This window comes from Triturus cristatus, chromosome 5_2 (assembly GCF_964204655.1).
Source record: "Triturus cristatus chromosome 5_2, aTriCri1.1, whole genome shotgun sequence".
Lineage (NCBI taxonomy): Eukaryota > Metazoa > Chordata > Amphibia > Caudata > Salamandridae > Triturus > Triturus cristatus.
Genome location: NC_140588.1, coordinates 744,071,927 through 744,099,014, shown reverse-complemented (window position 1 = coordinate 744,099,014; position 27,088 = coordinate 744,071,927). Strand labels below are relative to the sequence as shown.

At 46.4% G+C, this 27,088-nt stretch overlaps 1 pseudogene; it reads left to right on the top strand.

Annotated features, from left to right (window-relative positions):
• LOC146829212 (growth hormone secretagogue receptor type 1 pseudogene) overlaps positions 1-19,928 on the top strand; it is a 240,156-nt pseudogene extending 220,228 nt beyond the window's left edge.
• Positions 19,929-27,088: the final 7,160 nt, after the last annotated feature.

Below are 27,088 nucleotides of genomic sequence, written 5' to 3'. Positions count from 1 at the left end.
TGAGGGTATGACATCCTTTTTAGGAAGCTGGCTTTCTATATAGTGTACTAAGAAGAAGTACTCTATGCTGAGAGTCCTGTAGGTCCCCAATTGGTTTACAGAGGCTAAAGTAGATAATACTAATGCGCTCCTTTGTGGTAGTGTGGGCAAGCAGTTAGGTTTCTCAGAGGGTAGTGCTAAGCATTTGTTGTACTCACAGAGGCAATAAATGAGACACACTCAAAGAATCAATTAAAGTCGAAATAGTATAGCTAATATTCTTAGACTCCAGTAGTTTTAATAATATTGGTTAAACAGATTTTATAGCAATAATTGTTTGTTTTTTAATATGTTATACTATTTGGATTTATTTGTAAATGTATTTCAGTATTTTAATATTTATAGTATTGTTAGTAAATGTGTTTTGTGGGGTTTTACATTGTGTGTGTATGTGTGTATATATATATATATTTCTATTCCTTGAAAAAAAACAAAGGTTACTGGAACGTTATAGTTAGGGAAACATTTCACTCGCACAAAACCAGAGAAATTCAGCAGTTATAGTTAGCTTAGCTAACTATAACTGGCTCCCCGGCTCCCCTGCAATGCACTGCTTATGACCTCACATATTACATCACTCATTACATGGGCAGTGACATCACTCATGACATCACTAATGACATTTCAAATTATATCACTCATGACATCACCGATTACATCACCTAGTGACTCCGAGTGTTTTAAAAAAGTTTATGAGTGTTAAAAATATTTACCAAGATGTATTGGTGAATCAGTGGAGCAATAAATGCCTGAATGGATGAATCTGTGGGTGCGTGACTGACTATATAAGTGAGTGATTAGGTGTCTGAGTGAATGTATGGGTGAGTGACTAGGTTGTGCGAATGTATATATCAGTCTGTCAGTTTGTGTCTAAGTGGCTGTATGAGTTGGTGAGTGGGTACATGAGTGGTTGTATGGGTGATTGGTTATCTGAGTGGGTGGGTGAGTGGTTGTGTGACTGCCTGCATGAATGAGTGAGTTGGTGAGTATGTGGCTGTATGAGTTAGTGAGTGCATCTGTGAGGGGTTGTATGGGTGACTGAGAGTATTTATGGATGCGTCAGTGAGTGAATGGATGTGTCAGTGGTATAGGGGTGAGTAGCTGCATATTTGAAAGGCAGTATCGATGGGTGTTGGAGTATATGAGTGACTGCATGTGTAACTGAGTAATTGCGAGAGTGGCTGTATGGGCGAGTGTGTGCTTGTGTCAGTGACTGTATAGGTGAGTGAGTATGTGTTAGTATCTGTATGAATAAGTGAGTGGGTGTGTGTATAACTATAATTGGCTGTGTAATGACTCTATGGGTGAGTGAGTAGGTGTGTGAGTAGCGCTATGGGTGACTGACAGTATGTGAGTGGCTATATGGGTGTATGAGTGGATATATCAGTGGCTGTATTAGTGAGTGAGTTGGTGTATGTGTGGCTATATGAGTGACTGAGTGGACATGTGTGTAGTCCTATGAACCAGTAAGTGGGTGTTTACATATGGGTATGGGTGTGTCAATGGTTTTGAGAATGGTAGTGTGGAAGTTGGAGTGGGTGTATGAAAGGTTATATTGGGGTGTGAGTGGGTGCATCAGAGATTGTCATTTAAGATGTCATCAGTGATGTCACTGACCATGTCATGAGTGATGTAATACGTGAGATCATAAGCAGTGCATTGCGGGGCGCAAGTTATAGTTAGTTCATCTAACTATAACTGCTGAATTTCTCTGGTTTTGTACGAGTAAAATGTCAGCCTAACTATAACATCCCAGTAACCGTTGATTTTTTTCAGTGAATTTCTAATATTTTTAAAATGTTAATTCTTAACTATAACGTCCCTGTAACCTTTGGTTTTTCAGTGAATTTCTATGTTTTTTTTTTTAAAGCTTTATTTAATTTATTGAAAACACAAATAGAAAACAGCGCTAGCCGCGCACAACATCCCACGCAGGGGGCACACAAAGCATGGGGGCGGCCGCCAGCAGCCAGAGAAATCGGGAGTGTAGCCCCGTAGGTCCGTCTGTTTAGAAGCCTTACCAATGCCAAAGGGACCTAATCCCGGCCTCCTGGCCAAAGCTGGTGGTGGAATCCAGCTCCTGCTATTCGGTAAGGCGCGGCAGAATTCAAGTCACTGGGGCCGCCCTCCCTTACTCAATACTACCAGCTTCCCCTTGACAACAACGCACAACATAGTAACCTCTAAATAAGAAACCCCCCCCTCCCCCCAGTGATGGTGGCTTCAGACATACTAACTACAATCTTCAGCAGGCATTCATATCTGAAACAGGTGGAGGGCTCGAAGTGAGGGCGGGGACACCGCAGCCGGCCATCCCGTGGAAAGAAAGCGAACCAACGGTCCCCAACGGAAGATGAAATTCTTAAAATTGCCCAGAAAAATATCCGCCATCCTCTCCATTCTCAACAACTGCCATAGCCTTGCATGCCACAAGGAGATCGCCGGGGCCTCCCTTTTCTTCCATGCCGCCGCGAGAGTGACCTTGGCCGCTCCCACGCAAAGCCAGAGAATCTTTTTGTCCGCCCGCGTTTGGTGCTCGAGGAGAGGATCCCGAAGGCCCAGCAGCACGTGAGCCAAGGAATCCGCGATCGGGTACCCCAGGATCTCCTTAATGTGGGACAAGATCTCCTCCCAGTACGGGCGGATGATCGGGCAATCCCACCAGATGTGGCGAAAATTCCCCAGCAGGCCACAGCCCCTCCAGCATCTATCCGATGTGGCAGGGAATATGCGGTGTAGTTTGGCGGGTGAGAGGTACCAGTCCAGCATGGTCTTGAGATGGGCCTCCCGTAATTCCACCGAGTGATTATGTTGGGCCATGTCTTTCCATAGATGGGCCCATTCTTCATTTGTGATGGCACGTCCTATAAGGTCCTCCCAGAGGCCCATGTACCGCGGTCTCGGGGAAGCAACCGTGGATAAAAGATGATTATAAATAAATGAGATGGCACCACGCATGGACGAGGAGCGGGATAAGAAGACCTCAAAGGGAGTGGGCGGCCTAGTCGCTGCTTCTCGGATGGCCGGGGTCAGCGCCCAATGCAACATTTGCGCATGGCGGAACTGGTCCGACTGAGGGACCCCGTAATCTCGTCTACAATTGGCAAAGGTCAGCGGGTTAGAGCCATGAAAGAGATGTGTGAGAGCAAGGCATCCCCCCTCCCTCCAGGCATCGAAGGGCCCTTCTCGCAGTGCTGGAGGGAATGCCGGGTTAAAGTGTATGGGTGTAAAGGGCGACGGGAACGTGGTCCACCGCTCGTCCCCAGACACCGAATCCCAAACCTTCAGGGTGGTGCCGGTGGGTGTACTGATGTATGCGTTCCGGGGTCTATCCCCCCTCGGCCTCCACACCAGGTCCCAAATCGTTCGTCCCGCCACACTTCTATCCATATGCAGCTAGTGTTTCTCCGAGAGGGGCTGAGTCCATTCCACCAAAACCCTTAATTGGGCCGCCTTGTAATAGAGGCGCAGATCCGGGAGGCCCACCCCCCCCTCCGCCCGAGGGTGCCGGAGAGTGGCAAACAAGAATCTAGCCCACCCCCCTGCCACACGAAGCAAAGTATAAGAGTCTGGATGCGGCGGAAGAAATCACTATCTAAGATAATAGGGAGAGGCTAGAACAGATATAAGAACTTCGGGAGAAGTGTCATTTTTATCGCATGAATTCTTCCCAGCCAAGAGATAAATAATGGTTTCCAGCGGTGCAAGTCAGCCTGGATCGAGGCCAGAAGGGGGGGGGAAATTGGCCGAGTACAGTTTCCCGATCGTGGGCGTCAGGCGGACCCCCAAATAAAGTAAGGAAGAGTGGGTCCATGGCAGAGGCGAAAGTGGGCGGAGGCGGTTAACTTCCGCGATCGAAAGTGTGAGGTTAAGAACGTAAGATTTGTCCTAGTTCACCTTGAAGCCCGCCACCGCCTCGAAGCGTGCCAGTGCCTCCTGGACCTGGGGGAGGGAGTGCGCAGGATCCGCCAGGGAGAGCAGGATGTCATCCGCAAACAGGGAGATCTTGTGTTGCTCGCCCGTGAATGGCAAGCCCCGGATGCCCGAGTGCTCTCGGATCGTCAGTGCCAAAGGTTCAATACTTAAAGCGAAAAGCAATGGGGATAGGGGATATCCCTGACGCGTGCCTCGGGAGTGTGAGAAAAAAGCTGAGAGTCGGCCGTTAACCGTGACTCGCGACCGAGGGTCGTTGAAGTTGGCTTTGAGCATGGTCAAGAATCGGTCTGATAAACCAAACGCAGCCAGGGTACGAAACAGAAAGGGCCAGTCCATCCGGTCGAACGCCTTCTCGGCATCGAGTTCGAGCAGCACCGCCGGGATGTTAAAGCGATTGGCCTTCTCGATGAGGTGTATCACTCTTCGAATGTTGTCGTGTGTTTGACGCCCTTTAATAAAGCCCGATTGGTCAGGGTGAATAAGCACCAGCATCAGATCCTGCAGCCGGGTCGCAAGGATAGAAGAGTACAAATTAGCGTCGATGTTAAGCAGGGCTATCGGCCTATATGACGAGCATGCAGAGAGGTCCTTACCCGGCTTGGGGATGATTGAGATGACCGCCTCCACCATTGAGGTTGAGGAAACCCCCGAGTCGGCCATAGCATTGAACAGCTGGACAAGGAAGTCACTAATATCCGCTGCGAAGGATTGGTAGCAGATGGCCGTAAAGCCGTCCGCTCCAGGCGCCTTATGGGGTTTCAGAGATTTGATGGCAGTTAACACCTCTTCTCGGATGATGGGGGAGGAAAGCCGGTCATTCCACTCGCTCGAGACCTGAGGGAGCGGAAGCGCGCCCAGGTAATCCCCTTGGGCAACGGGGTCCAGGGCACTGCCCGAGTACAACTTCGCGTAATACGTCCCGAAGAGTTCAGCTTTAACCTCATCACGATGCTGGAGCATGCCAGCTGCGTCACACACTCCCCCCACATACTCCTTCTCCTGTTTGCGGCGAAGTTGGCGAGCTAGGTGTTTCCCCACCTTATTCCCCTGAGCGTAGGAGAGATGGTGGAGCTTCAGGAGGGTGAACTCCGCCCTGTTGTTATAGTGGGCTCGGAGTCTACCCCTAAGGGCAGTCAGCTGCCGCAGTGTTTGTCTGGAGGGTTGGGTCTTATGGACCAGCTCCAGCGCGGCAAGGTCCCTTTCCAACGTCTCACGTTCCATCCTCCTCGAGCGATTGAGAGCCGCGTTGAGGGCTAAGCAGCTACCCCTGATAGAAGCCTTGAAGGCGTCCCACATCGTGAAAACCGACGTGTCCCCCACCGGGTTGAGTTCGAAGAAGTCCCGGATCGCTTTACGGAGCCCCGTGCATGAGGACGCATCGCGTACCAACGAGGCCGGGAAGTACCACCTGCGCGGGACACCACCCTCCGGTGCCGAGTGTAGGCCGAGCGCGAAGAGACCATGGTCAGAGACAGAGAGAGGGAAGATCTTGGCTTCTCTCAGGGACCCCCGGAGAGATTGACTATAAAAAATATGATCCAGACGGGAATAAGAGCGATGCACGTGCGAGAAAAAAGTGTAGTCTCGGGACAGGGGATGTAGGGAGTGCCATCCATCCAACAGACCCATTTTGTCAAACTTCCGACGCAGCTCGTCGGAGAAAAGACCCGTCTCCGCTCTTTGGTGATGCGAGCTATCCAAATCTCTATCCCAGACCAAGTTGAAATCCCCCATCACGAACAGCGCCCCTTCCACAAATTCCTCTATGACGCTCAACAATTCTAGTAGGAACCTATTTTGCCCCGCATTGGGAGCGTATAACACTAGAAAGGAGCAAGTCTTACCGAGTAGGACACCCTTGACGACAATCCACCTGCCCTCCCTATCGCTCCTGACCCCCAGTGGTTGAAACTGAAGTGTTGAGCGGATCAACAGAGCCACTCCTCTGTGTTTGGAGGTCGCTGAGGATCTATAAATAAAGGGGAATTGTTTATGTTTCAATCTAGTCTCATCCTTCTGGGCCAGGTGGGTCTCCTGCAGACCAACCACATCTAGGTGATGATCTAGGATGTACTTCCAGACCTTCTGGCGTTTCTGGGGGGAGTTCAGTCCCTGTACATTCCAAGTTCCTAGGGTAACAGGCATAACTCACCCTGCACACTTCCCTTCTCTGCCGGCCCCCCCCACTCAAAAAGCCTCACGTGCCCCGCCATCCAGTACCTGCCCCTCTCCCACCCGCAGCGCCTAGAACGATAGCGTCCCTCACGTATGCCAGTAACCCTCCCCTGTGTCCCCCGATGTCCCAGTCTCCTTCTCCCCCACCCTCCTCCCAAAACCCCCGCCAAACACCAGTCATAATCCACGCTCGCCAACAACATCCGGCCACCACCACCGGTCACCCCACCCCGACCCACCCCCCCCTTCCACCCCCCCTCCTAAACGTGACCCAACAACTACCCAACAAAAACCCCCCCTCCAGAAACTCATAAACCAACAAACCCCAAAAAAGGAGAACCCCTGGGCCCCAGAGGTCCATAGCGAGGGCCAGTGTTGAGACCCTCTGAGAGCAGGAATCCAGATAGCAGTCGGTGTTCTGTCCGCTCTCCAGTCCGGGACGTCTTCCCCAAAAGTACATAGCACCCACGGTACCTGAGTGGAGGGGGGTGTCCCTCCGGCACGCAGCAGCCTCCCGTCTCCCCTCATGCCGCCGATGAGCTGTCCTGTGGCGGCACCACCATCACATTCACCACGGAGGCCACCGCCCCACTTCGTTCCTGTTGGCTGGCCGCAGGATCCGGCCTATTCTGCGGCGCGGGGCGCCCCACCCTATGCCATGAGGAGGAGTGCCCCTGGCGCCGCGACGGTGATCGGCCTTCCCTCGGAGAGGGGCCCGCGCTATCTAATCCAAGGAGATCTTTGGCAGCCTGTAGGGAACGGATCTGGACCAGTCTGTTCTGCCACCTGAAGATGAGGCTAAAGGGATGGCCCCAAGAATAGGTCACCGCCTGATCGCGCAGGAAGGATGTCACTGGTTTGAAGGCGCGTCTCTTCTGCAGCGTCGATGCCGCCAGATCCTGAAACAGCTGGGGACGATGCTCACGGAACCGCAAATCTGGAATACCCCTCGCTTTCTGAAGGATTCGCTCCTTGAGTTGAAAATCCTGGACGCAGACCAGGATATCTGGAGGAGGGGCCCCCGCGCCCCTCGGGAGGCCCACTCTATGGACCCTGTCCATCTTGACCTCTTGTAGGCTGTCCTCGTTAACGATCTGTAGGAAGAGGGCCTCCACGTAGCCACGTAGGTCACCCGCCTCACCATCCCAAGGTACTGCTCGAATGCGGATGTTGTTCCGGCGAGATCGATTCTCTAGGTCCTCCGCATGGGCCTGAAGATCCAGGTTCTGCTCCGTTAGCCGTATCACATCTTGTTGGAGCTGGTGCACATCCCCCGCGAGCCCCAAATCATGTTCCTCCAGTGTCGCCACCCGCTCGCCGATGCCGTCCACCTCTCTCCTCATCTCCTTGAGATCCGAGGCAAGCTGGGAGCGGAGCTTCGTGATGTCTGCCTTGATAGCGGAGAAGAGCTCCAGCAGAAAGGCCTTAGTAGCCAGTGCCTCCTCATCTCGTTGCCGGTGGGACCCGCTGGGACCGGGAGGCGTCGGCAGCTGCGCCCCCCTCGGGGGTCCCTCCCTGCCGGACTTTCCTTTGCTGGACTTGTTGGACATCGCGGCCGTCACGGCAACTACGGCTCTTGAAGTCCCAGAGGTAGGTAGCGCCACCGGTCACCGGGGCAGCCCTCCTCTACGGTCCCACCGGTGCTGTGAGTCTCCAAAAGTTCTGGCTCAGATGGCCCCCCGTCTACCACCTCTAGGCCCTACGCAGCTGAAGTCCAGGCGGGGCAGGGATGAGCACCCAGTGAACCCCTTGTGGAGCCACTCCACGTTGCCAGCCGGGCAGCGATCATCCCTCCCAGCCCTCTCAACCGAGGCCGGAGGCCGCGGACGCACACTCTTCTGTTCCGGGTGGTGGTCCCCCTGCGCACCGAGGTGCTCGACAGGCGCTCCCAGGCGCATACCTCACTCTCCTCGGCAGCCTTCACGCCCCACTTCTGCCCAGCCTCAGGGTCCAGAACCATGCCAGCTGATCCGTCCCGCGGCCCCTCCGCACCGCCAGTCGCCGGGTCCCGGGTAGCAAAGATTGGGGCACTAGCGGAGGCCCCCTCAGAGTCACACAGGCCACGGTGTCCCCGCCTCCAGTCTCCAGCCCCGATTTCAGTCCCCGGCTGAAGCGCCTTACCGCTGTAGCTGTGGGCCTCAGCGTTGCTCGCGTGGTCCGGCTGCCGAAGTGCTCCATTCCAGACCGGGGGAAGGACGAGGGTGTGGGCAGTCCAGTCTTCGTCGGGGCAGAGGCAGGCCCCCCAACTCGCGGATCGCGGCAAGCAAGGCGGAAGAGCCCCGGGAGTCACTCCGCAGGGTGAGGGCCGTCCGCTGCTCCTAGGCACCACGTGCGGTGAGTGGGCTCCCTGAGACCCGGCAGGCCATCTCCCACTCGTGAGGTTGTCTAAGCATCCGGTGCGGGGCCAATCTGCCCTCCGTTGTTAGCGGCGCCGACACCGCGGCGTCTCAGGGGGCACCGCCTCCAGCCGTATTGCAAATCGAGGTCCCCAGCTTCCGGCGGGCGGCCACGGCACAGGCCTCTCCGTCGCCGGGCGGCCCTCGCTCCGCCACACGATCCGTCCCCAGCTCCAGACCGCCTACAGGGCCTCCGGAGGGTCAGCACAGGCTCTAGAGCGGCCGATAGGGATCCGGGAGGGAGCTACACAAAGCTCGGCAATCTTGGCGGCGGAGGGACTAAAAACACATCCTACTCCGTCGCCATCTTGGACACGCCCCGAATTTCTATGGTTTTTAAAGTAGTTTTGACATTTGTCGACTGGTGGGAAAGGGGGCGGGGCCTCCGACCAGCTCTCAGGAATTCCACTATGTAGGACTTACAGGAGGTTAGGAGGGCTTCTTGGCCCCCAAGGTCCCTCAGGAGGTCCCTCAGGAGTAAAGTGGACTTCATCCCCCAACCACTAGTGCGCCAGGAGCCGTGTTTTTAGAGTGCTGGAGAACGGGGGAGTGGCCTCTGAACACTTCCTAGCAATGCTGCTGTGTGGTACGGACTGGAGGTAACAGTTGGTCCCCATGGATGTTCTTGGGGGTCAACTACCCCTCCTGTTACCTCCAATAAGTCCAACAAGGCAGGATTGCTGAGAAGTTGTCAGAGGCCACGCCCATTGCACTACTAGTTGGGGAATGCAGTCCCCTTGGTTCCAGAGGGTCCTTGGGAACAAACAATTCCTCCTGTTACCTCCAGTAAGTCCCACACAGTGGGTTTGCTGAGAGGTTTTCAGTGGCCCTGCCCCCTTTCCCCACCACTCTGCAAAAGTGCCCCCTGGTGCACTACTAGTTGAGGGATGAAGTCCCCTTGGCTCTTCAGGGTCCTTGGGGGCCAACTAGCCATCCTGTTACGTCCAGTAAGATACACATAGCTGCATTGCTGAGAGGTCATCAGAGGCCATGCCCCCTTTCTCCACCACTCTGCAAACGCAGCTCCTGGTGCCCTACTGCTTCAGGGATGAAGTCCGCTTTAGTCCTGGGGCCCTCAAGAGGCAAGGGGACCTCATCCCCCCACTAGCAGTGCACCGAGAGGCGCATTTGCAGGGTGGTGGAGAAAGGGGGTATGGCCTCCAACCACCTCTCAGTTATCCCACTGTGTGGGGCTTACTGGAAATAACAGGAGGTCTTCTTGGCCCCTAAGAACCTCAGCAGCCAAGGGATCTTCATCCCCAAACAGGAGCACACGAGGAGGTGCGTTTGCATAGTAGTGGAAAAAGGAGGCAGGGCCTCCGGCAAGTTGCTCCCCTTCCCTGGACAAATTTGGGACCCGGGGACCACATCCCCTGTGACCTGAGCTTTTTAAAAAAATGTATTTCAAAAACAGGAGAGGGTACCGCGCAGCCCCAGCTCCTGGGCAGATTTTGGCCCCAGGGACCCCATCCCCGGGGCAAGGCCTTTATTTTTTTTTCCATTCAAAGGAAGGGGGAGCCAAGCGGCCCTCCTTCTGTGCCATTTTCGAGCCTGGGGGATCCCATCCCTGAGGTCAACCCTTTCTCTTTTGTTCTTTTCTGTTTTTAAAAAAGGGAGGGGGCCTATTTTGGCCCCAGGGACCCCACCCCCCTGGGTCAGCCCTTTATATATTTTTTTTATAAAAAGGGGAGGGGCCACGTGCCCCCGCCCCCCTCCTGCAGGTGCTGGCATTTCTTTTTATACCCAGGGAGCTGCTGACATTCAGCTCCCTGGGTGTAAAAAGCAAAGTTTGCTCCACTTTGGGCCAGTAAGAGCCTAATGCTCTCACTTGCTCAAAGCAGAGCACACTTTTTGCTATGGCATGGCGGGAGCAGTGCTCCTGCCATGCTATAGCAAACTGCAATGTCCCGGGAGTGGGAACCCTTGGGAGTGGAGATGGCCCTGAGGTGTGGTGGTCCCCTTTATTCAAACTTCCCCGGGAATGTGGTGGTCCCCGGGAATGTGGTGGTCCCCGGGGGGAGGGGTTTGCAGCAGACCCCCTTAATTATTGTATGTGTGACCCGTGGAGGTGGCGGTCTGGGGCTGCATGGGAGACTGGACCCCCCACACTATTATTTATTTTAGCCCAGGAGAGGTGACGGTCCCCAGGGCAGGGGGCTTCACAACCCCCCCATAATATTGAAATTAGCCCTGGGGAGGTGGCAGTCATGAGGCCCCCCATTTTGTTTTAATTAGCCACATAATGGGAAATAGCCCCAGGGAGGTGGCAGTCCCCGGAGCTGTGGGCGGTCCCAGTAGGCCTGCCAGCATTAATAATAAAAAGTGGTGATTTTGGCACTTTGATAACCCTTAGGAGGGGTGCCAAGTGCCCGCCTCCTATATTTACCTTATGCCCCCGGAACCTCACCCACCCGGGGGGGTTATTTTAAAGCAAACGCAGGAGCTCACTCTTGTTTTTTTTTTGCAGCAGATATCCGGGCAAATCTTTTTGTTTTTTTAATGGTTTTATGACGAGACAGGGTCCCATGGCTAGGGGTCCGGGTATTCCTACCCAGCCCCCTTTTCTTTATTTTTTTTACTTTTTTGGGGGGCTCGAGTCCCAGGATAACTGCCAACACTTCCTGGTTGTAGTGTTGGCAGCCACTCAGAGTGGTGTATACTCTGGTATACCTACTGTATACCTGGACCTTTTACTTAGCTCATAGTATTAATTTACTTCATGCATTCAGGTGAATATATCTAAGACTATTGATGGATTGAAGATATAAGCGGATAACGCTTACCGATCTGCATATATGATTTAAAGGCCATCGTTTTGTTAACTGTTACTGGTCGCTTTTTTAATGCCATATTCCGTGAATCTCCTTAATATTATTGGCAAATAAACTATAATAACATGTATGCTTGTGCTACTTGTACACCAACATTGTTACGGTGCTGACTCCGCTTTATGATATGCACCATCTTTTCTGACAGTACAACTATGTTTCAGTGAAAATAGAATTTTGAACATTCCTTGCACATTGCTAATGAGTGTTCCCCGCTTCTTCTGGGATGAGTCGTTTTATCTATCATGGGACTGAGTGTCAAACTCTAATTAAACTACTAGTGTTGGCATAATAGCGAACACGGAATGAATTGTATAGAACACCAGCCACAATATGTAGGCAGATAGATTCCCTCGCATATATAGGAATCTGGATTTTCATGACTGCAACTGATAATTGAACCATATATTTGAGGTTCTATGTTCTTTTGGAATTACTACATGATTGATTCAATTTAAGTGCTCATATTCTCTTTCTGTTTGACAGCTCGTTTATTCTTCCTTTTTTTGTCTGGACATCTGAAAGTTGATCACCAGATGACCATTGAGACTTGCTCTGACTCGTGTATTTGGTGGGTGTTTTCATGTTCCTATCTCTGCATATTGGGCATCACAGATTGATATATATAGTGGTAGATGATTACTATGGACTTCTTTTTCTCATCACGTGGTGCAACTATACTGCATTCAATTTCTACCTTTGGGTTGTTTCTTGCATTTGATACGTTTTCACTGTGGCACAGGGTCATTGTGCAGCTTCTTTTCTTTTCTCTTCTTCTTTCGTATTTTTCTTGCCTATTAAAAATATGGGCAGGATTTTAATTCATACTGGTTAAATACCATGCTTTGTTAACTTGCTTGTGTAGGCTCACATACTATGTGAATTTTCGTTTTTTCCAGCCTTGAAAAAGTCTGATTACGCATTATGGTACAGACGAAACACGTGTTGGCTTTATCTCTACCTCTTGTTGGAAAACTCTTTATAAGAAATAAAGAAGGCAAATACACATCTGGAGTGGAGATTTTATTGAAAGAATACAACATCACAATATCTTAGCTTTGTTCAAGTTGTGCCATTAACTATTTGTACCTTGGGCGAAGAGCGCCAAATGTAATTGTACTAGGGAGTGCTATTACTGAGAATTTTGATGTGTATGTGCAGGTTTCTTGCTTACTTTCCGCCAGCACTGTTGGGTAATCAGTGTTATCGGTGTACACAGCACCCCACATTTTTTGAAGTGTAACTACGCTATTGACTACCTAAGTATCCACTGATATCATCAACTATAGGTGCGGCTCATCTCTGTTGAGGGATTACCATTACCCTAGCTACTCACAATTAAATAAGTATATGCCGGCACTTTTGTGTTTCTTGTACAGCGTTATCTGATTGTGATTCACATCAGTTCAAATATTAAGATTCTTTTACAGATTGAATATGGCCAACTTTGATGACGACAGGGATAAAATCTTTAATGACATCTTTTCTAGTCAAGGACTACAGTCCACCAAGACTAATCCAGGGGAAACCAAACCACCAGGAATGAAACAGCTATTTATCAAATTGGAGAGACTACGCAAGTCTGAGTTATCTAGATGGTGGGACTCTACCATTCTTAAGAAGTGTATTGAGATCAAGCAAATACCTCGGGGATTAAGAGTAATAATCTTTCCTACATTTGAGCACTTAGACCCCGATCTTCTGCTCGAATGGGAGAACTTGATCTCGGCCTCGTCATTTGGCATGATGGACCTATTGATCAGCCATGCCGAAAGAAAAAGAACTAAACTACTCAGGGAGATAGAACAAATTGAAGAAGCGATAAGAGCGATCAATATGCCAGATGTGGCAGAAAAGAACTTTGTTATCTTGAAAGAAGTTCTCAATGCCCACCAGTCCTATATCAAGGACAAAAAAATCCACAAACTTAAACGCGATGAAAACGATTATAAAAATGGTCGGATATTTACTTTCGCAAAGAAGTTTGATGAAGTAATGCCTAGAGCAGGTATCAGAGACTTAAGTGAGAAACGTACAGATACTCCAGTCTCGGTTAGTGACTCTGAAGTATCTAGTAATATCAGTGGTAGCAGTGAAGCAATAAGTGACATAGCGTCAACTTCAGTAGCTGTGCCCAATGTAATTAATGATACACCCTCATCTTTTTTATCAGAGTTGGAAAGATACAGAAAGGGTACGAAAATGGGGTTCAACTCCAAGAAAAATGTAACAAGAAAAGAACAAGGAGGGGCGGGCGGAAAAACAGAATCAGAAGAAAGCAAAAGAGTGACGCGATCTGTGTCAAAAACACAGAGGAACTAGCTGGGGAGGTTGGTCATGCAGCAGGCTGTACTATTTTGGGTGCTAATGATGTAGGAGATACAGAACAAGATAATGTTTCAATTATCAATTTATCCAAAATTGTGTTAACTGAATCACAAACTAATGTATTAAGGAAAGGTCTGGGTTTTTGTCCTGTTTCTGGTCCCAATTTCACTCAAATAAATGTTGATTTCTTCAAATTTGTACGAAGACTCAAATTAAAAAAATGGTTTGGCATGCAAAAAAAAGTTTGTCCGATACCCATTTATACAGTTGAACAAAGTGGTCAAAGCATAGAAGATATCAGAGATGTTCAGTTGTTGATGTCATTGGATGAAAGTGTGACATCAACACCTAATTCGGAGGAGATCATAGCTGACCTTGGGATAAACATAGATACTAATGTGGATAGTGGTTTGAAAAACAAATCTTTATTTACACCAATATTTACTTCAGACAACATGATTTGGTGGGTGTTTTCATGTTCCTATCTCTGCATATTGGGCATCACAGATTGATATTCATAGTGGTAGATGATCACTATGGACTTCTTTTTCTCTTCACATGGTGCAACTATACTGCATTCAATTTCTACCTTTGGGTTGTTTCTTGCTTTTGATCTGTTTTCACTGTGGCACAGGGTCATTGTGCAGCTTCTCTTCTTTTCTCTTCTTCTTTCGTAATTTTATTGTCTATTAAAAATATGGGCAGGATTTTAATTCATACTGGTTAAATACCATGCTTTGTTAACTTGCTTGTGTAGGCTCACATACTATGTGAATTTTCGTTTTTTCCAGCCTTGAAAAACTCTGATTACGCATTATGGTACAGACGAAACACGTGTTGGCTTTATCTCTACCTCTTGTTGGAAAACTCTTTATAAGAAATAAAGAAGACAAATACACATCGGGAGTGGAGTTTTTATTGAAAGAATACAACATCACAATATCTTAGATTTGTTCAAGTTGTGCCATTAAGATATCCTAACCATTTACTATTTGTACCTTGGGCGAAGAGCGCCAAATGTAATTGTACTAGGGAGTGCTATTACTGAGAATTTTGATGTGTATGTGCAGGTTTCTTGCTTACTTGCCGCCAGCACTGTTGGGTAATCAGTGTTATCAGTGTACACAGCATCCCACATTTTTTGAAGTGTAACTACGCTATTGACTACCTAAGTATTTACTCATATCATCAACTATAGGTGCGGCTCATCTCTGTTGAGGGATTACTATTACCCTAGCTACTCACAATTAAATAAGTATATGCCAGCACTTTAGTGTTTCTTGTACAGCGTTATCTGATTGTGATTCACATCAGTTCAAATATTACCCAGCCCCCTTTTCTTTATTTTTTTACTTTTTTAGGGGGCTCGAGTCCCAGGATGGTTGCCAACACTTCCTGGTTGTAGTGTTGGGAGCCACTCAGAGCGGTGCATACTCTGGTATACCTACTGTATACCTGGACCTTTTACTTAGCTCATAGTATTAATTGTACCTTGGGTGAAGAGCGCCAAATGTAATTGTACTAGGGAGTGCTATTACTGAGAATTTTGATACAGAGCGGTGCATTTCCCTGCACAAAGGCTTAGCGACCGGAGATATATCTATATTTTTCTTCTTAAATTTCTGAAAACCTACAGAATGGATTTACAGCAAATAACAAAAAGCACAATCTGTGTAAAAACATCTACCTTTCAGCCAAATTTGGTGTAATTCCATCCAGCAGTTCGGGCTGTATGTTCAACAATGCGTTCCTATGGGAAATAACATTACAAACGCATCCTTATTTCACAGCCCTATTTATCGGTCTTCACTGCATGGATCACCCCCAAACTTTCCAAGACACACAGAATCTACTTTGACACTTTTTTGGGGAAAATTTCATAAGGATTGGTTAAACAACGCAAAAGTGATAGGCAAGTCAAAAAATGCCTTTCCTATGTAAACCTGGTCCTAACTATAACCATTAGCTTCCAGGAGCACCAAGCAGTGAAAATCAACCTTTCTAAAAGTTATTTTCCTAAATATTTATTTAAAGTCCAACTTCACCAAAGAATTGTGTTTCTTAATAAATATGAAAAATAGAATTTGGATGTCTATTCTAGCCTCTTCCTGTCAACAGTTACAGATTGTTTCCTCGGATCCAGTTGCAGCCCTGCCAGTGAAAATAGTCCTTCCTAATCTGATAGGGACCGCATGCCCAACACTCAGCCCATCTAGTCAACAGGCCTAAAACATTGTTCTGCTCTAGCTGCAGTTTCCACACCTCGTTAAGGTTAAACACTGGTTGGGCATTGCTGGAAGGCTCATCCATATTAGCTTCCAGGAGCTAGGCAGTGAAAAATAACTTTCTAAAAGTAACTTTTCCTACATATTTATTAAAAGTCCAACTTCACCAAAGAATTAGCTTAGTAATAAATATGAAAAACAGATTATATTACTATTTTAGCTAGTTCCTTTCAGAAGTTACGGAATAAAATGTATGATCTGTACTTTCTCCTTTCCTAGGATCCCGTTGCAGCCCTGCCAGTGCAAATAGTTTTGAGGTCTACTCACTGAAGAAACATGCACACTTTAATTTCACACATGCGCCACTTTTAAATATGAAAGCCTCTGCACTGAGAAGCGCATGAGACTGAAGCAAGCAGGTACTGGGTAGACGTGGCTTCCTGGCAAATTATAGTAAGAACCTTAGGAGAACAGAAGGAAGTTGATGGAATACGGCAGAAGGTTTCTGATAAAGAACAATGAATGCCTCCTAATCCAAAAAGAATGAACATTTAACCAGCCAGGGTCCTGAGGAGAACTCGAAAGAAATAAGAGGTTTGAAACGCGTTGACGGACATACTTGGGGAGTGTCTTATTTGGACAAAAAATGAAACAGTAGACATCAAAGGAAAGACTTAAAAATCGATAACGTCTATTGTAACGAATTGATCTAGAACCCCCAAGGGACACCAATAACAAGAGGGCCATTGCATAAATAATAGTAGCAATTATGACCCTCTGCTTTTTTGTACATTATAAGACTGGTCATCCAAGCATGATTTGAAATATATTTTTGTGTGATTATGTAATCATGGTATAAGTTTTGTTAAAGCAATGTTTAGTATCGTGGAGTGTAATAATATGCTTACCTGAATGTGGTCTAAAGGACATGCTTGTGTATGTTTTTAAAAAATTGCATTAAAAAACAAATAATTGGAAATAAATCCACAGGTCATGACAATTTATTTACTTGTCCTAGAATTTAAATTGTTTTTTGAATAATTCCAGCAAGGGTACTTACTTATATATACTTCAAAAGAGGCCCAAGCCAACTGATTAAAAGGGCCCGACCCCCAAATATGCAACCTTTAAATATGAGGCACCCAACCTTGTAAGCAAGAAGGGATACTCAGGCATGACATTAATATTTAAAAGGAGAGTTCCGCAACTGTAAGAAAGGGTTATTCTGACATGTTTGACAGCAGGATTTTAGGTTGCTGCATTCAGGCTGCACATGGCAGGCTTGAAGCCATGTTTTACAGGCTCACTCTGTAAATAGCACAATAGGTGAGCAGTCCATAGCTGACATTTAACATTGAAACCCTGGGTGTATTTTTACACCATATTCAAGGACCTGTAGACAAGTTAAATATGCCACTCATGGATAAGTCAATTTAACAATATTAAATGGGAGAGCACAGCCACTTTATTCAATTAGCAGGGTTAAAGTGCACAAAGTTCTTTTAAGTCCAACATAATTAGAGTCCAGAAAAAGACACACAATCCAGGTTGAGCATGCAGATAAGGCGGATTTGCTACAGATATTTCTGATCATAGAGAGCCAATGGATGGCTTCAAGTGCTGACATTGCATGATTCCTTGATTGAAGGGGCAGTAAATGTCTGTCAGCAGAGTTCTTAATGTACCGTAGTTGGCAAAGAAGAAATGATTGAGCCCTAAACATATGCTGTTGGTACATGCTAGAAAGTGCCTATGCATATGAGTAGCTTGAAGCCTTAGAATGTCAGGAATAGGAATAAGTGTTTGAGACACTTAGAGGGTCATTAGTATAGCGGGCGGATCGCCACCGCCCATATGGCTGTGGCGATCCGCCCGCCGACAACCTCCGCCTGCTGCAGATTTCCCCCCGCCACATTACCATGGCGGGGGGGACCGCGGCAGACGGGAAGACCATCCGCCAGTTTTCTGCCGGTAGGCAATCCGCCCGATTGCCTACTGGGCGGAAAAGCAGTTTATATGGTGGCGGTGTCTGGTAGACACCACCATCCATATTACTATGCAGGTGGCGACCTGCCGTTTCCGCCACGGAAAGGCAGGCGGTTTTCGCAATTGGGGGCCCTTAGTGGGCCCCCAGGGATTCTGGGGGTGGGGGGTGCACATGGGGGAAACCTATGGTACCCCCCTGCATTTCAATGTACAACATGGCAGGCACTGCGCGATTCCTGTCACATTGTGCATTGAAAGGCACAACCTGCCAGTGTGGCATTGCGGCGCAATGTTGAAGATGCGCCAAGCACCCGCCAGTGTGGGGAGCGCATGCTAATCGGGAGGGCGGGACCGCCGCACCCTCAGCGGGCGGTCCCGTTTCCCGAGGGTATGGCGGGCGGACAAAGTCCACCCGCCATACTAATGGGGCCCATAGTGTCTGAAAGAGAATTTAATTATTTGATTAGTCTAAGGTATTAGTGACAGTTCTATGCCCGTGATGACTTTTAGCTCTCTGACTTTCCTGGGTAGTGCTTTATGGTGCATTGGACACAGCGCAAGACTGGACAGTGCACCATATTTCTATTCCTAATGAATTGAGTTTCAGATGTTTGACGAACATCTATGTTTCTAGATTTTTCCAACTTCAGGATGATCTGAATGTCATCACTTCAATGTAGCAGGAGAATTAATGTTTTGATAATATCCTAAAGGTGGTTCAGACAGGTGTTGAAAAGTAGTGGTGAGTTAGTGGGACCATGTTGGGAACCTGTTTTGACACTGAAAGGCCATGATAGGAAAGGTTGATGGGCCATTATTTGTTATCTCTTTGCGAGATAAGAAGGGGTCCATTCAATTTAGTTTGAATCTTGCAATCTAGTTTGAAGCCACAAAGTGGTCAAGTGGTAGTCGTGTAGCCAGCCCATTCTAGTCAAGTGTTCTGTTGAGGTCAACCAATTTGGTAATCATTGATGTTTCGGTACCTCTCATGGGAAGGAATCAGGTTTGGGAATCCAAGAGGAATTTATTTTCCTCATTTTTTTTTTATATAGTTTCTGAATACTGGTATCTTGAATACCTTGCTCGTGGCGCTTCTTGTGTCTATTGGTCTGTAATTTGTGAAGTCAGTGGGATCTACTTCTTTTTTCGCTAGTGTTTGATGAAGGCTGTGTAGTAGTCCATCAAGTAGGAGACAAAATGTTGCCTGCTCCAGGCCTTGACAGCTTTGATATGAAACGGAGGGCATATATGAAGATGTCTGGCGTGCAATGGGCTGCGGGAGAATAAGAATTACTACAAGTGATTATGAAATCTGTCATGAATCTATTTTTATACAGTGCACACTTGTTTTCGTAATCTGATCTTGGGAGAATATTACGAAAGAGATATATAAGGTTGTCCTACTAATAATATGTTCAATCAAGATTTTGAAACATTTATCGTCGAATGCATAAACGCACAAACATGAGTCATAACTGTTAATGTTTTGCAGTGAAGAACACTGAACATAAGGATTAATGTAGAGTATGTGTTTGTTTCACACATAGAGTGTGACAGAAGATTAAATCTATCCTATCAATTTACCTATGCACGACTCTGCATGAAGCTGAAAATGGGCAAGCCTTTACAAAGAATTCTCACTGTTATCAAGCTCTATATATGTAGAAGTATCCCCGGTTTGCAGATGAGTAACACCTTGTTTCTTTTTTGCAGCTGTTGTGGTGCTGGCCTTTGTGTTGTGCTGGCTGCCATTTCACATCGGCCGAATCTTGTTTACTTGGACAAACATTGGGGAAAAAAGACTGTATGACATCACTCAATACTTCAACCTCATTTCCATGCTTCTTTTTTATCTCAGTGCCTCGATCAATCCCATACTGTACAACATAATGTCACAAAAATATAGAAGAGCAATGAATAACATTTTGAACCACAGTCCTAAGGTGCGCTCCAGGAATGTGACCAGAAGCGAGTCGGCATCTCTTGCAGCTACGGAGGTCAGTTCTTTGATGTAAACTGCAGAGGAGCCTCGGACTCTTGCATCAGGCGTGTTGTCTTTACATGTTTTCAGTGATATCAGTGCCTCATTCTATGCCCGCAGAAACACATTCATAAATATTCCAATAGCACATGGTGTCTTGCTGAACTCTAGAGGAAACAATTAAGACTAAAAACGCTGAACTAGTAAATGCAGGTGGACAATTAACACAAAAAGTCTGAAGTAGTAAATGAAGGCGCAAAACTAATGCTTAAAAGTCTGAAGTAGTAAATGCAGGCGAATAATTAGCATTTAAAATCTGAATTAGTAAATGAAGGTGGAAAACTAACACTTAAAAGTCTGAAGTAATAAATGCAGGCGGACAATTACCACGGCATTAAGAAGTCTGAAATAGTAAATGAAGGCGGACAACTAAAACGTCTGAAGTAGTAAATGGAAATGGACAATTAACACAAAAAAAGTCTGAAGTAGTAAATGAAGGAGGACAGCTAACACTAAAGAGTCTGAAGTAGTAAATGTGGCCTAACAGGAGAAGAGACGATCAAGCACTTCACACCGCTTACTATCTTCAGAGCAATTCAAAGGCTTGGCCCTTTCTACCTCATTAAACCATCAAACCTAAAGCTTTAAGCCCCTGGAGCACAAAGGCCAGGCGTATCCAGAGAGACAAGTCAGGCAGATGGCCGCACGAGCGCCGTAGGAGGCTCCCACCTCTGGAACATCCTCCTTCCGCAGTTTGAAGGACAGGTCGCGGGGCCACATGCAGGGCTGGATTGGCTCTCTACCCAACACTCTCCTGTGGAACCTCCCACTGCTTGAACTCACTCTGTGCATGCCCGCTTTCATATCCTTGTTTATTTGTCCTAGCTATGCTACGATTAGAATGCTATGACTCCAGTTTGTGGAGGTTATTGTTTTGTTTATAGTGCTTTAATTCACAGGGCCCTAAGATATTCCCTTTCTCTGATGATATATACAAATAAAAAGAAACGAGCTAACCTCAAGACGGAATTATATCTCTTAAACATAGACAGACAATAGAACATATTGTTTTTACTTTCTGATGCTTACGAAAGGTCTAATGTACTGTTGTTTTACATGAATTCTTTGTGTAAATACCTATATTCACATAAAGATAAAAAAGCTTAGTGGAACAGTCATATGCTATACAATTTGGCGTAACAATTGATTTCTGTTCCTGTGTAAACAAGTGATTTATTTACATTATAGAATCTATTTAACAGCCAAATCCGAATCTCCTCCCAGTGTGGTCTTTTTTCCTTGTTTTCTACTGGGAGGTCAGACTGGGGCTGAGGAAAGGCAATAATACAACGGCAAAAGAGGTGTGCAACACCGTTATTTATTTGTGCATTTTTATATACTGTAGAAATACCCAAAGGTGATGAAGCACTATACAACAAAACCTAGATCGTTACATAAGATTAAAAATGACAAAATCCCAGGTTGTTACATGAGGCCATCATAAAAAATGAACAAAATAACAGTAGTTCAAGAACGTAGGTAATACAGGTTGGAGTAGCAAGGAGGTACACAATTGGTGAGGTCAAATGCAGCAAAGGTAGTGCAGTTGACCTAAGCATTAGATGTGAAAGCGTATTGCCACAGAAAATTTAGCTAAGGGGATTTTAGATGTGAGAGCACATTTCCAGTCAAGAGTTAACCATTGGGACATTTAGCAGAAGTGTCTTTGTAGGAGAAGACTTTCAGCTCCTTTCTGAAGATTGCCAATGAGGTGGTGCACAGGTTTAGAGATAAGAAGATCCATGTCCTGGTCGCGCTTCCTGAGAAGCATTCAGCCATGAGTCGTTCCTTTTTAAAGATTGGAGGGTCAAGCAACAGATCTGCATTTCGCAGTGGTCTTGTGCCTTCACATAGCTTAAGTTTGTCCGCTAGGTAGCGAGGAGTTGGTGTGTCTATGGTCTTGTGGGTGATATAAGCTATCGTACGTGGTCCTGGCTTCAATGGGTAGCCATCAAAGAGTGACCAGCAAAGGTGATATATGGTCATTGGTTTTGGCCCCATATATAAAATGTGTCACTGAGTGTTTGATTAATTTCAGAGGGTTGAGATGGATCTTGGGGAGACCAGTTAAGAGAGTTACAATAAACCATTGTGGAGAGGACTAGTGATTGAACAAGAGATGTCTGAATTCCCCAGAGAAGACGCAGTTGATAACGTGCATTCCTGGACAAGGTGCTGAATTGCAATTGTAGGTTAACCCTTTTATCTAGAGTGACATCCATGAATTTAACACTGTTAAAAAGGGTGGGTATGATTTGCTGTTAAGGATGTTGAGTGTGTCCATCCAGGATGGTGCAGGGTGTGGTGATTTCCATGAGGAAATGAAGAAGAATTCAATTCTGGAAAGATTCCATTTGATATTATGAGAAGTCATCCAGTTTGGAACAGATTTTAAAATGGTGACGAGGTGTGGGACGTCATTCGGTGAGTAGAACTTTAAATAAAGAAGGATATGTCATCTGCTTACTGATAATAGAAAAACCTAGCCTGTCTTAGTAGGACTGCAAGAGGCTCAATATACAGATTGAACTGGGTTAGAGCAAGGACAGAACCCTGAGGGACACCTTGATCAACAGCCTTCTGAGTAGAGAAAGAGTCATCAATTTTGATCCTCTGTGATCTACACGTAAGGCATTATTTAAACCAGTTAAGTACCATGCCATCAATGCTCATTCAATTTTTGTGTTAGCGTATGGTGATTAACTGCATCAAAAGCTGTTGATAGATCAAGAAGGATCAGGAGTCAGAAGCAGCCAGAGGCCAGGACTTGTAGAACATCATAAACTACCAGTAACAGTGCTCTTTCAGTGTTACAGCCTTGATTGAAGCTGGATTGGAATTTGTCCAGGAGATTGATGTCTTCGAGGTGTTGAGTCAGTTGTTCCACTACACATCTTTCGATGATTTTAGCAACGAAAGGCAGGTTGGAAATAGGGCTAAAATTCCTGGGGCCATTCACATCTGTGATGGGTTTATTAAGGAGAGGGCTGATCTGACCCATCTTGAGACCGTCCGGGAACATTCCTTGACTGAGAGAGAAATTCAACAATTTTGTCCATTAAGGCAGAATGCATGGGTAAAGGTCTTTGGCAATGTTGCCTGGAATAGGGTCTACAAAGTGGTTTGATGGTTTGGGCTTCATGATGATTTTAAGCAGGTGTTCCTCCGCAATTATTTCAAAGGTTTGCTAGCTGCTCTTGGAATTGCATACTGAGATGGGGGTAGGACAGTTGTCTTGGCATGGAAGCGATTTTACTGTGGAGTCAAAGAATTGCATACATTCTTCTGGTTTCATGGATGGGTTGTCAAATTTGATGGAAGTGGAAATGGATGGACTGCTGGTGGTTTTGATCATATCAAAGCGTTGTTTTGGTCGGTTCTTAGCTGAGTCAAAAAGAGATCTAAGGGGATTTGATTTCTCATAGAGTATGTGTCTTTTGTATAGTGATCTTGTGTTTCGAAAGCATGATTAGTAGTGGAGGGCGAGTGTCTCCATTTATTCTCCAATATTCTCATATATTGTTGGCATAATATTTGTTACAGATGCTGCATTTGATACAATGTAGGCAGAGGATATATCCCCAGATGACAATGAGTGAATCTGTGTGAGACTTAGTTATGATATCTGTGTGAGAAGCTCTATTTACTACACCTCTGACAGGAAAGCTGTTGGCTTCTACTCCATGGCTACACACCAGAAGGCAGCTTGCTGCTTTCAAATGACCAGAACAAGGTGCACATTAGAAACACCTGCCACAGTGACTGTTATATGACCTGGTTAGGTCTTCCTACATCAACTTAAAAAAAAACCTCAAATTGTACCTCCTCAACAAATATTGGGGTCAATAATACCTACCTCTGACACCGTCTCCCACTCTTTGCGCCATCGGACTCCCCCCTATTTCCCTCTAATTCTCTCCCCTCCCCATTCTCCCTCCTAACTCCCCTACCTCACGCTACACCTTGCCCTCCCTCAATCCCCCCTTCCTGCCTCTACCTTTAATTATGACATCTAGCCTCACGCACAGCCTCCCACTGATCTCTTATTCCCCTTACTCCCACTCTCCTTATCCCCCTCCTTTATCTTCTCTCTTTCATTTCCACACACCCACCCTAGCCTAATTACTCTCTACCCACGTGAGCTTATTATTGTACTGTTGTAAATAGCATTCGTATTTATCTATTTTCCTTGTTATATAGGTTGTTTTTGTAATGTTTTTGACCAAATGTATCGATTACTGTACCTCCTCACACTCCTGTAAAGCACTCTGATACCCCTAGGTCTAGCCAGCGCTATATAAACCTTTAAAATAAATTAAAAGGTCTGGAGTAGAGGTCTTCAAACTTTTTTGCTCTGAGCCCCCTAAGCAAAAAGGTTTCATGTTGGGCCCCCCCCCTCCAAAACTTAATGGCAAGGATGGGCGGAGCAGGAGGGAGATGGTTGCATGCAAGTGGCAGGTCTTATGAGTTGATTTCAGGAGTACTTTTTGTATAGCTTATAAACTGCACTAAATATGAGACTAATAAAACAGCAAATGCATCAAACAAAAACATGCATTACCCCAAACATACAAATCCCCATAATTGGGGTGGTGTGAGCCTCTCACACTCTTGGACCCCAAAGCAACTACACCTGCTATGCTAATGATAACTGTAGTCCTGAGTAGCAGGCTACTTCCCTGCATCTTTTACCTCTTCCCCACCATGACATACCATCACCTCTGTCCTAATGCTAGAAAGGAAAAAAAGCTGCCATGCCCCTTTTTTAAAGCTAGACAGTCATAATTGTGATGCAGCGGGCCCCTCAAACCCCTGGGCCCAGTCCTGCTGCATCTGCTTCCTTAATGATAATCAGCAGTGGCCACTTACACTCCTGGCAGCAGCGCCAGCTTCACTAATGAATGAACCTTTTAAAAAATAATAATGTAAAAACACTTATATTGTCCCCTTCTTTGGGGTATCTCTCTTAAAAAGCTGTCTCAGGCCATTTGTAAACATAATTAGTCCCCATACAGTGTTCCCTATTCTGGGCCTTCTGTTTGACAATATCTATGAATCGCACTCCTTTCATCTGTCTCTTAGACCATTACTGTGAGGCACCAGAATGGTTAATGCTGACTTTGAGGTGCCTCTGCCTGAAAGCGAAGGGTGTGGAGGTAGTGCAGAAAGTTAAAAAAGAAACCAGCCGTTAATTGATTGAGTCACTTAAAGCCTGGGCCACTGGAATTATGAGTTTCTGCAGCAGCAGCAGCATTTTCCACATAATTGAGTTTACCGCATTTGCTACATAATCCATAATCTGCAGATTCCAACAAAAGAAACTTGATTCTACCTCACACGGAACACAATTTACTTAAAACGTGGCAAAGTGTTACAGAGCAGTGGAAGGCCCTTTGCAAAGATTGACTGGTAATCTTGTAGTTGCTTACTGCTGTATTTAGGTGTTTTATAGATTTGACACATAATCCACCATATACTGCTTCATCTGCTGATATTACCAAAAACAAAAAAATGGTTGTAGGTCAAACGGTTCCAAAGTTAGTAAAGATGCTATGACACATGTTGCCGTGTCGTGGAAGGCACTTTGCAAAGCTGGCCTGGTCTTCTTTCTGTTGCTTATAGTTATATTTCAGTATTAAACAGGTCCTACTGAGGTGCAATCAATGCCCAGAGAGTGTTACCAAGTTTTAAAACGAAAAAATAATGAAGCAATATTATTTTTAAAAAAGTGCCGCATAATTTGCCTATTCTTGCCGCATCATTTACTCATCTCTGTCTCATAATTTGGCCCTTTTTTGTCGCATAATTCCAGTGGCCTTGCTTATACCCTGGACCTCAAGCTAAGCATTCTAGGTTCGTGTGAGGTACAGGCGCTCACCAAGTCTAGAACTAGGCCCAGTAGCTCTCAGGCACCTATGACATGCCTACCGAATGTTAGAACTACCCACTCTTTGATGTGCGCATTTTAAATGTTAATAAAGTGTTTGAAACAAAAAATTAATAAACTCTTCATCCCATAATATAATCTGACAACCGTGAACCAAGACCATTGAAAGCAGCAATACCTCCTCGTGCTCAAAACCAAGACACTGACCAGCAAGACTTATCCTTGTGAAACACAACCAAAAGCATAAAAAAATAAATGATGGAAAACGCAAAGTACAAAAGTTGTATTTATTACTGCATAGTTAACCCGTTCTGTGCCCATGACGAGCTGGACTTGTCATGGAGCACAGTCGCGATGTGCCCATGACGAGTCCAGCTCGTCATGACACCCACCCACGGGGAAGCGCTGGCGCTCCCCTCGTGAGTGGTCGATCCTTTTTTTTTTTTACTGGAAAGGCAGGGGATCACCTTACCCTGCCTCCCCCCGCCCCCACCCCCGCGTCATCAATGACATCAGCGCGCGAGCCGCGCTGACGTCATTGGAGGTTTCCCCTTTGTTCTCCGTCGCGCAGGAAGCCATTTGCTTCCTGCGCAGCGGAGAAGGAAGGTGAGTTTTGGGGCTGGGGAGGGGGGATTTGGACTCGGGAAATGTCCTTTTCTTTTTTGTGCTGGCAGCTGTCCCCCCCTCTCTTCCTATTATTCCCTCGCTTTCTGTCTTGCTCCTCAATTACAGAAAACCGTAACTTGAAACGGTTCACAACCTCTTTCATTTAGTTGCTTCCCTGTGAAATGGATCCAAAAAAGAAAAACACTTGCGGGAAATGTCCTTTTTCTGACATTTTTCTATTCCAAAGTGCAGCAAGATGGAGAGAAATAGAAGGTTTTAAATATGAAAAATAAATACATAACTAAATAAAGCAAGACAGAGGGGTTGCAAAGTGGCCAGATTGGTTTTATTTACATCCAAATACATCAGCCTCACTTTACAGACTTTGCCAGTGAAGCGCTACTTTTGTTTTCTCGTCTTTCTTTGAACAGCATTGTTGTTCCCAGGTGGGAAAGTGTACCATTCCTGGAGGTACTGCAATACCTGGTTGATGGGTGGATTGGAAAACTCAATGTGTACCATGGCTCTGTGTTTATGGATGTGGTCTTTTTATACCATACTGCTTACGTTTTGTAAGGATATAAGCAATGGACATTGAAGCTGTTCCCTTCAGGGCCCTCTAGTCATGTCCATAACTTTTC